The 10,724-nt window shown below is 40.5% G+C and overlaps 1 protein-coding gene across 1 annotated transcript in view; it reads left to right on the top strand.

The window, feature by feature from the left end:
• The first annotated feature begins 5,394 nt into the window (after nucleotides 1-5,394).
• LOC138850987 (zwei Ig domain protein zig-8-like) overlaps nucleotides 5,395-10,724 on the top strand; it is a 180,543-nt gene continuing 175,213 nt past the window's right edge. The window contains exon 1 of the mRNA XM_070091269.1: nucleotides 5,395-5,992. The gene's annotated coding sequence lies outside the window, so the exon portion shown is untranslated. The remainder of the gene's footprint in view (nucleotides 5,993-10,724) is intronic.

Below are 10,724 nucleotides of genomic sequence, written 5' to 3'. Positions count from 1 at the left end.
ACCTTACAACCTTGGTGTACACATTACAACGTTGGTGCGCACATTACAACCTTGGTGCACACATTATAACCTTTGTGTTTTCCCCTTTTCAACCTTGGTGTACACATTACAACCTTGGTGTACACATTACAACCTTGGTGTACACAATTACACATACAACCTTGGTGCACACATTACAACCTTGGTGTACACATTACAACCTTGGTGTACACATTACAACCTTGGTGTACACATTACAACCTTGGTGTACACATTACAACCTTGGTGTACACATTACAACCTTGGTGTACACATTACAACCTTGGTGTACACATTACAACCTTGGTGTACACATTACAACCTTGGTGTACACATTACAACCTTGGTGTACACATTACAAACTTAGTGTACACATTACAACCTTGGTGTACGCATTACAAGCTTGGTGTGTGTATTACAACCTTGGTGTACACATTACAACCTTGGTGTACACATTACAACCTTGCTGGTCACATTACAACCTTGGTGTACACATTACAACCTTGGTGTACACATTACAACCTTGGTGTACACATTACAACCTTGGTGTACACATTTCAACCTTGGTGTACACATTACAACCTTGGTGTACACATTACAACCTTGGTGCACACATTACAACCTTTGTGTACACATTACAACCTTGGTGTACACATTACAACCTTGGTGTACACATTACAACCTTGGTGTACACATTACAACCTTGGTGTACACATTACAACCTTGGTGCACACATTACAACCTTGGTGTACACATTACAACCTTGGTGTACACATTACAACCTTGGTGTACACATTACAACCTTGGTGTACACATTACAACCTTGGTGTACACATTACAACCTTGGTGTACACATTACAACCTTGGTGTACACATTACAACCTTGGTGTACACATTACAACCTTGGTGTACACATTACAACCTTGGTGTACACATTACAACTTTGGTGTACACATTACAGCCTTGGTGTACACATTACAACCTTGGTGTACACATTACAACCTTGGTGTACACATTACTGGTTCAACTCCTCATAGTTACCTTCAACTGTCTCCATGTCTTGAAGTATATTACTTACCGATGTACTGTTACACCTCGGTCTTGTGGCTAAAGCTCTCGCTTCACACGGCGAGGGTCTGGGTTTGATTCCCAGCGAGGGTAGAGACATTGGACGTGTTTCTTTACAATGGCTGTTTATGTTCCCCATCAGTAAAATGGGTACCTGGGTGTTAATGGACTGGTGTGGGTCTCATCCTGAGAAATACTGACCTAGTTTGCCCGAAATACTTTGCATAGCAAGCGGGTTTCTGTACGGTAGTACATCATTGATGTCACCTGTGATCTGTACACCTTGTATCTGTACTTGTAGAAATAAAGATATTATTTATTTACTTATTATTATTTCTTCTGGAAACCCTTACAGATTCCCGAGACAACAATGAGCTGCTGAGTAATGGCGCTGATCATAGGCCTCTTAAATGCCACGTGTTTTGTACGTATATCTTATTTACGAACCGTCAGTTCTGGAGGTGAGGATGCCAGTCCATCTTAATTTACTAGGTAACAATGGAAAAATTTTGAACGTGGGTCCTAGTATAGAAGTCGTTTACATACTGTATTTTCTTAGACAAAGATGGTAACATTTGCGCATCTAATATTGCAGTTAATTAATACTAACACTCTGGTATAACAAGTAATACTTTGATCCTCTATAATAGATGATAGGATTCCCTCACCGCATTCTGAGAATTAAAAGAAATTTTGTTAATAAGAATTATACGTGAATATTGACGATTTTAAGGATTTCGTGTATTAAAATTTACACCTCAACCTCGGCAGCGTCTCGCCCTTCACAGTTAGCGTTTGTATATAATCCCAAGATAAGTCCCCAGTCACCAACCACGGTACTGGATCAGGATAGGATTCGAACAGGATTTGTATCTGCACAAATGTGACAAATATGACTCAGTATGTTCACCACACAGCCAGACCTTGATAAGTTCGGGAGCCAAGCCGAAACAAGGTGTTGTAATAATGTTGGTAGAATTACATACAATATGTTAGGTAGAAGGACACAATTGCAACTAACGAGACATTTTATTGTGGCAGCGTTTCGGTCTCCACAAAGCTCCTGGAGATGGAAACGTTGCCAAAGTAAAATGTCGCATTACTTGGACGTGTTTCCTTTTATCATATGCACTAACCTTCCAAAGAAATTTTAGAATGCTTAAAAAGATGCCTAATTCGTTTCCGTGAATTCTCACATCATCAAGGAACTGTAAAAATAATTGGACAGCAAAAGACTTATAAGGCTGAGATGTCACCTCACATATGACCTAACACCTGACTCAGCACGCTGAGCATGGGAATGAAGTTAAATTTTGTCGGGTCACATGTCAAGTGAAATTTATGAGTGAATGTCAGACGTAACTTTAACTCCTTACAGATTATATGTATGTATGTATATATAAAACTGACGAGAGACCGACAGCCTCAGAGGAGACAATAAGCGTATTTCAGGGAAAGTTGATTACTCTCTTCTACCACAATGTATATGTTTTTTTTTGTGAACTTTGTTTGAACACAAAATACATTGAGAAAAGAGATACAGTGAGAAAGAGAGCAACATATATGACATCTCAGAGCCAACATCTCAAATACATCATCCAGCTTCCCAACGATGTGCTACATACCCAGAATGCTGCACGTAATTTTCCTCTGTATCGCAACACTGAGTCTCTGAAAGAGGAAGTTGGCCGCTCTAGGGTCCTTGGTTTACCTAATGAGTTTTCAGTAATCTTAGAACACAGTTACCCCATCCTCCGAAGGCCTCCGACCATACTGGGACTAAGTTATAGCATGGTGGCAGCCCACTGCATCTGTTGATCGTCTGGGTCTCCTTGAAATTGGATGTACTATTTCCTTCAGTTTCAAAATATAGTAATTAGGTGTCAGCCTAATTACCATACTCTGCAATCTGCTTACCATCCCACCAGGGTAACATAGTGACTCCATTTGGCCGCATTTGACCTCTATCATGCCTCAGTACTTGAGGTTTCCGATCAACTGAGCAACGGGCTGTGGCGAGACTTCGCTTGATGATGTCATTAACTTTGTGTCTGGCATACATCTCTTCTGTCGATATATATTTATAGATAGATTAATCTTATCCTAACATAACCGATAAAAACTGTAAGTGAATTCTGGGAAAATATAAGAAAGTGTAGAAACTGGTAATGGGTAATGAGAACTGTGGCGAACGGCACTAAGATAACATAATGAGATCTAGTTAAAAAAATTAAGCTAATTAGAATCATATATGGTTCTCATAGCGGGAAGAAATGTTCATCGACACCATGCCTAACCCTTCTAGGGTAGGGTAGGTGCCTGAGCCCGAGCCTTTAGCTCATAAGACTGTCATTCCCATTTGCCCCCTTGGGGCGGGGATGGCAGACCAGAGAGGCCTAGCTTGTGGCTAGGCCTGGGGACAGTTGGTCCCAAAGATGAGGAGGTACTTGTGCCTCCTCCCATGGGAGACTTAGGTCTCAGACACTCCCTAAAGAGGGAGCCAAGGCCGGGCCACCACTTGGAAAAGGCCCGGGCCGGGAGAATACCGGCTAATCTTTAACTAACTAACTAAGAAATGTTCCTTCTTTACAACAACCATAAATGTACAGACACAAGACGGTCAACATGAAGCCAAACCCACACACGTAATTTGCAACAATTACAGAAATTCTTACACATGAAATACGCAACTCATACAAAATCACAGTTACACCTGCAATGGATTCCCTTTGAATATCTGAAGGATGTTTTTCTAGGTTAACTCCCCGCGGCCTCTTCTGTAGCACTTACATAACATCCAAGATATGCAATATTTCCACAGCTTACACAGCAAATTTCTGACTCAGACATGTAGGATTGTCATCTCATAAGTAGCAACACAGGGAAAGTGTGAATAATGTGATTTCATGTAATTAAATAGCGGTACAATACGAGGAGAGGGAGACAGTATTATATTAGACCAGCGTCCATGAAATACGCCAGCTGAAATTGAATCACAATTCGAATTTATATTTTAATTACGTCAATTTCCCTTTGTCACAATATTTGATAATATAAAATTCACGAACATTTCAGTATTACATTATTAGTTACCAGTTACAGTTACCAGTCAGGTCCCAAACCTGTTCACTTATATAAGATAAAGTTTCTTTTCAACTGGGCCAGCGCTGTTTGACCCTTGCGGTTTTAGCGCTTAGGTATGATTTTTTTTTTAACAAGTCGACCGTCTCCCACTGAGGCAGGGTGACCCAAAAAAGAAAGAAAATCCCCAGAAAGAAAACACTTTCATCATTCAACACTTTAACCACTCACACATAATCACTGTTTTTGCAGAGGTGCCCAGAATACAGCAGTTTAGAAGTATATATGTATAAAGATACACAATATATCCCTTCAAACTGCCAATATCCTAAACCCCTCCTTGTGAGTGCAGGCATTGTACTTCCCATTTCCAGGACTCAAGTCCGGCTATATAAAAATAACCGGTTTACCTGAATTCCTTCACTAAATATTACCCTGCTCACACTCCAACAGATCGTCAGGTCCCAAATATCATTCGTCTGTATTCACTGCTTTCTAAGACGCTCACGCACGCTTGCTGGAAGTCCAAGCTCCTCGCCCACAAAACCTCCTTTACCCCCTCCCTCCAACCTTTTCGAGGACAACCCCTACCCCTCCTTCCTTTCCCTACAGATTTAAACGCTCTCTATTTCATTCTACTTTGATCCATTCTCTCTAAATGACCAAACTACCTTAACAAACCCACTTCAGCCCTCTGACTAATACTTTTATTAACTCCACACCTTCTCCTAATTTCCACACTCCGAATTTTCTGCATATTTACACCACACATTGCCCTTAGACAGGACATCTCCACTGCCTCCAACCGCCTCCTCGCTGCAGCATTCACAACCCAAGCTTCACACTCATGTAAGAGTGTTGGTACTACTATACTCTCATACATTCCCTTCTTTGCCTTCATAGATTGTAATAATATTAATAATTTTCAACTAGGCAAGGTAACTGAACTTAGTAAACAAATCTCATTACAAGTGTCCAACACCCTTAGAAATTAAATAATTTCAGATACATAAAGTAATTTTGATTCTTAAGTGCACACAAGTGCATGTTAGAATGTAGAACGAAGGCATCATGGTGTGATGGAAGAACATCTAGAAGATATATGTAAAGGATGGAGAAAAATTTTGGAAAAGGTGAAAACTGGGCTTCAGGTGTGAGTGTTAGTGGTGATTCTGGAGAGAGGAGGTGTGTGGCGCGGCGTCAGTAGCACGGTACATAGTGTGGGGTGAGGGTGAGCGAGGTGTGTTGCGTGGCGTCAGTGGCACGGTACCTAGTGTGGGATGAGGGTAAGCGCGCTGCTTGCTCTCTCTCTCTACCCGTAGAGCTCTACTTCTAAACTGGTCTCCCTCAGGTTATTACAATAACTTGGTCAAATATAAAACTCAAGCGAACCAGCGAAGACAAATGAGTGTTATTTTTGGCTCTTATAAAAGTAAGAAACTGTGGAAATGTACTTTGAGCTGCTTCTCTTATTTATATAACTGAAAGATTTATAATTTTGAATCTCCCTTGGTAAGGAAGCATTATTAGTTGTGTATACATGTGTGATACGTGTATGTGTTAAGGCTCATAACCATGAATCATTTGAACAATAGTACATATGTAATCGTTAGCTTCATAAACTTTGCAACATATTAAAATTAAAATATTTTTTGTTTGAACGCTTGCCTATTTAAAGAGAGATAGTAATGTCGCAGCGCCTCAGTTACGCTCCAGAAAGTGAACCAATACCATCCAAAACATAAGTGTGAGAACACCCAGGGGATCACGAGTACTAATAACATGGATCTACAACAACATTAAATATCCTTCACATTCAATAAAGGTATGTGTTAGTGTTGACTGTACAACTGCTCACACTTCCTTATTATGACTAACCTAACATAGGCTTTACACAAGACAATTCTTTTCTTTTCTTCTAAAAGCATTACCTGAAGAATACGTATGTATCACTTCTGGGGGTCAGCGCCCCGCGGTCCAGTCCTAGATCAGGCTTCCGTGTATGAAAGCCTGATCAACCAAGTTGCTATTCTGGTCGAATGCATTCCAGAGAACTTACACTAGCCCGGCTGGTCAGGTTCCCTCTTGAAGGAAGCCAGAGATTTGTTGGTAATTCTCTGTATGCTCGAAGGGAGGGCGTTGAAAATTCGAGAATCTCCTGACACTCACTGTCTCTCATTGTACTTGTGGCGCCTCTGCTCTTTATTGGAAGCACTCTGCATCGTCTGTCAGGTCTCTTGTATTCATAGGAGTGATTTCACTATGCAGATTTGAGATCAGTCCCTCTATCATTTTCCAGGTATAATGCATAATGTTCTTTTCTCGCCTACTTCCCAAAGAATACAGTTAAAGATAAATGTCTGTTTGAATTTATAGGGCCAGTGATAGTTCTCTGTTTTGTAGCTCTGCAGTCTAGTGTGCCTTGAAGGGAGACGTTAGTATATAGCAGTATTCCTGCCTGGAGACAAAAAGTGACTTGAAAAGTATTTTCATTGGCTCAGAGTCGCTATGAAGAACGTTTTAGCTGTCCACTTTATCACTGTGTTTGCAGTACACTAGCAACATAGTTGTAATTCTTGAGTGAGATAGCTGACATCCGACTCCGAAGCCTCGTACAAGGAGCTGTACTCAATTTCAGTCTTTATTTTCTTCTTCCATCTCTGAGCAACTGAAGCGTTTCGTCGTTGAACATCATATTGTTGTCCGAGGCCTTCTGAAAGACTTGATTTCTATCCTTTAGAAGATTCGGTGTAACTTGGATGGACACCGTCACTCATATAGACATTATGGTTCCAACAGCAAAGGAAGATACAATGCTATTTAGGAGTATGAGAAACAGAATGTGGCGTTTTATATACTACTACTCCCTTTGTTCTATTTATTAATGTAGATGAGTGGTTCAGAGAACCGTCAAATTGATCAATTAGACACATGTGCAACATGTGCAAGAAACGTTTCGCAACACATTGGCTTCATTAGTCCATACAAAGGAGAATGATGAAGAAGAGGAGGAGTTTGAGGTAATCAGTCCCTCAGCCTTGAGTCGGTGTAATCAGTCCATCAATCTTGAAAAGAATACAGCATATGTGCGAAGAAGTGGTGGCTTATATACTGTAGGCAGGTGAGATGGATATGTCAAATGTGACACCACCTACGACTGCTGCACCTCGCCTGCCTGCAATATGTAAGCCACTTCTTCGTACATTTGCTGTATTCTTTTCAAGATTGATGGACTGATTGCACCGACTCAAGGCTGAGGAACTGATTACCTCAAACCCCTCCTCTTCTTCACCATTCTCCTTCGTATGGACTGATGAAGCTACTGGGTGGCGAAACGTTTCCTCATTAAAGATATCCAAGTGTTCCACATGTGTCTAATTTATCTATTTATTAAGAAGTATCCTCTGGTCAGTGATCATAAGTGGCCATACTGTACTGGGATGCTTTGGGGGTTAGTGTGGAGGGTTATAAAGCCATGGCTTGCTTCTGTAGTGTTTTAAAATCTAGGAGTAAATAGGGAGGCTGCAGGTTCGCCTGAATGGGTTTGGGAGTGAGTTTGAAGTGGCTGGATTGGGTGAGGGGAATGAGTCAACCAGCAGTGAGGAGAAGTCTGGCACTCGCTGTGAGGTAGTTGAAGGTGGTGAGGACGAAAAAGCTACCAGCAGTGAGGAGCAGTCCAGCACCTTCTGCAAGTGGAAAGTGGTTCCCAGTAATGGGAGGAGCATCAAAATAAGGAAAGCTAAGAGAGAAGATCTGAAGTTAGGGAATTGCTTCTCTGTTCTCCAGGATGAGTGTACTTCAGTGGTTAGTGAAGTTAAAGGTACTACTTCCTCTGTTAATAGAGGTAAGCACATTCTTGTGATTGGTGACTCCCAGGTAAGTTATATGGCCAGTGTTTTCTGTAATAGAGACAAGAAGGTGAGACAGAGTGTGTGTTTCCATGCAGTTGGTGTTGGTGACATAGTCAGCAGGTTGGATAATATCATCTTAGGTAATAGGAACAAGCCTATTATCTGTCTCAGTGCTGGTGGAAATGTTATTGGGAAGGGTAGGTGAGAAGAGCTGCTAGATAAGTACAGGTCAACTATAGATTTAATTAGGTCTAAGGGAGGGATGCCAGTCATATGTAGAATCTCGCCTAGAAGGGGAGTGGGCAATGAATGGCTGTCTAAGGCAATTGGTGTGAATATCTGGCTAGACAGGTACTACTGCAAGGAATTTGCAATCCCATTTATTGAGAACTGGGACAACTTCTATGGCAAACGTGCTTTGTATGCAAGGGATGGGGTACGAGAGATCCACTGCTGACTGGTCTAGGATTTTAAACTGATAGAAGATAGAGGTATGAGTGTGTGTGGGAAACAAACAGGCTGCAGCATGTGAGTTGAAAACAGTATATATTAACAGAATACCTCAGAGATATGTTTAAAAGACCTTATTCATCATGAAGTTACATAAAAAGACAGTGGAACTGATCAGCAAACAAAGGGAGACAGTAGAGGGCGGCGATAACTAGCTCCCTTAAGGTTTACTATACTATTAGTAGGAGTGTAAGAAATAAAATAGATGAGCTAAGATTAATGGCCAGTGCAGGAAGCATAGATATTATTGCTATAATGGAGACCTGGTTCAATCTGCAAGATAAAGAAATGCCTTCTGAATACCACATAAAAGGCTATAAATTATTCCACTCTAATAGGGACAACAGGAAGGTTGGTGGAGTGGTAATGTATGGCAGAGATAATTTAAATTGTTGCGTTAGACAAGATATAAAACTAGAAGTGTTGGCCACTGAATCTGTTCTGAATCTGTGTGGATACAGCTTCCCTAGGGCTGTGAAAAACTAATTTTAGGTGTGATTTTCAGGACCACAAACCTTGATAGGGAATGCACTAAAATTCAATTGAACAAAATTTGTGAGGCATCTACATATGAAAATGCTGTGCTAATGGGAGCTTTTAAGTTTAGAAGAATTGACTGGAGCAGTTTGTCAGGAAATTTTGAGTCAAGTGACTCTTTTGATATGATTCAGGATTGTTTTTTAAAACAGTTTGTGACACAACCAACTAGAAGAAATAACATGTTTGACTTGATTCTTGCCAGCAGGAAATAACTAATTAATAATCTCGAGGTTACAATGAGACTGGGAAAGTGATCACAAGTCACTCACTTTTAATATATCATGAAATTACCCTCATAACTGCAGTCAAGTCTCTGTCCCTGCCTTCCGCTTGACTGGTTTCATAGGACTGGGAAATTACCTGGATGGGCTGAACTATGGGTCAGGTATGACTCACGAAATCGTAATTACACGTTTGTAAACAAACCATACCACTGGCTAGCTGGTTCAGTGGCTAATGCGACGGTCTGGCGTTTTGAGACTCTCTGATCGCGGGTTCTATCCCCGCCCGTGGTATGGTTTATGGGTCAGGTAGGTGGTGATAGTTACAATATGACATTTTCCCAAGTATAGTTCTAGCTGCTCAGACAACTTATGTTCCAAATAGGGAAATTATATCAAACAAAAATGATCCAAAATGGTTAAACAACAGATTAAAACGTCTCGTTGGCCTGAAGAAAGGCATGTATAAGGGAATTAAAAGAGAAGAGGGGAAGTTAAGAAATCAGTATATTCAGTTAAAGAAAGAAAAAGTGGAATAAGAAAAGCAAAAAGAGATTATGAGGTTAAAGTCGCAAGGGAATCGACGACTATGCCAAAAGGATTCTTTCAGGTATACAGAAGTAAGATTAAGGACAAGATAGGCCCACTCTAAAGTTACTCAGGTCAGCTCCTTGACAGTGATAAGGAAATGTGTTGAATTTTTAACACTTGCTTCCTCAGTTTTTACACAGGAAGATACTAAAGAAATTCCAGAAATAATAAATTATGTAGAGCAGGACGATAATAAACTATGCACAATTTGTATCACAAGTTACGTGGTCCTTAAACAAATAGATAAATTAAAGCCTAACAAATCCCCGGGCCCTGTAAACTGTATGCAAGTGCTTTGAAGGAATGTAAAAAGGAACTTAGCAAACCTTTGGCTAATCTTTACAACATATCACAACAAATTGGCATAGTGCCAGATAAATAGAAAATGTGATGCCTATTTACAAAGTAGGTGACAGGTCCTTAGCTTCAAACTATAGACCAATAAGCCTAACCTCCATGAAGGGAAAATTTATGGAAACAGTAATTGCCAAAGCAATTCGTAGCCATCTTGAAAGGTATATATTGATTAATGAATCTCAGCACGGTTTTACAAAGGGGCGTTCCTGTCTTATGAATTTACTAAGTTTTTTCGCTAATGTGTTTGAGGAGGTAGATCATGGTAACGAATATGATATTATGTATATGGACTTCAGAGACTATTGAGGAAAATTAAAGCACACGGAATAGAAGGATAATTTTTTCCCTGGATAGAGGCATGGTTGACTGATAGGCAGCAGAGAGTTTGCATAAATGGGGAGAAATCAGAGAGGGAGGTGCGTCACAAGCGGTGTTCCACAGGGGTCAGTGTTGGGCCCTCTGTTGTTCACAATTTCATAAAACGACA

This window comes from Cherax quadricarinatus, chromosome 34, assembly GCF_038502225.1.
Source record: "Cherax quadricarinatus isolate ZL_2023a chromosome 34, ASM3850222v1, whole genome shotgun sequence".
NCBI classification, from domain to species: Eukaryota; Metazoa; Arthropoda; class Malacostraca; order Decapoda; family Parastacidae; genus Cherax; species Cherax quadricarinatus.
Note: the sequence above shows the minus strand (reverse complement) of the source record. Positions and strands in the feature narration are given on the sequence as shown.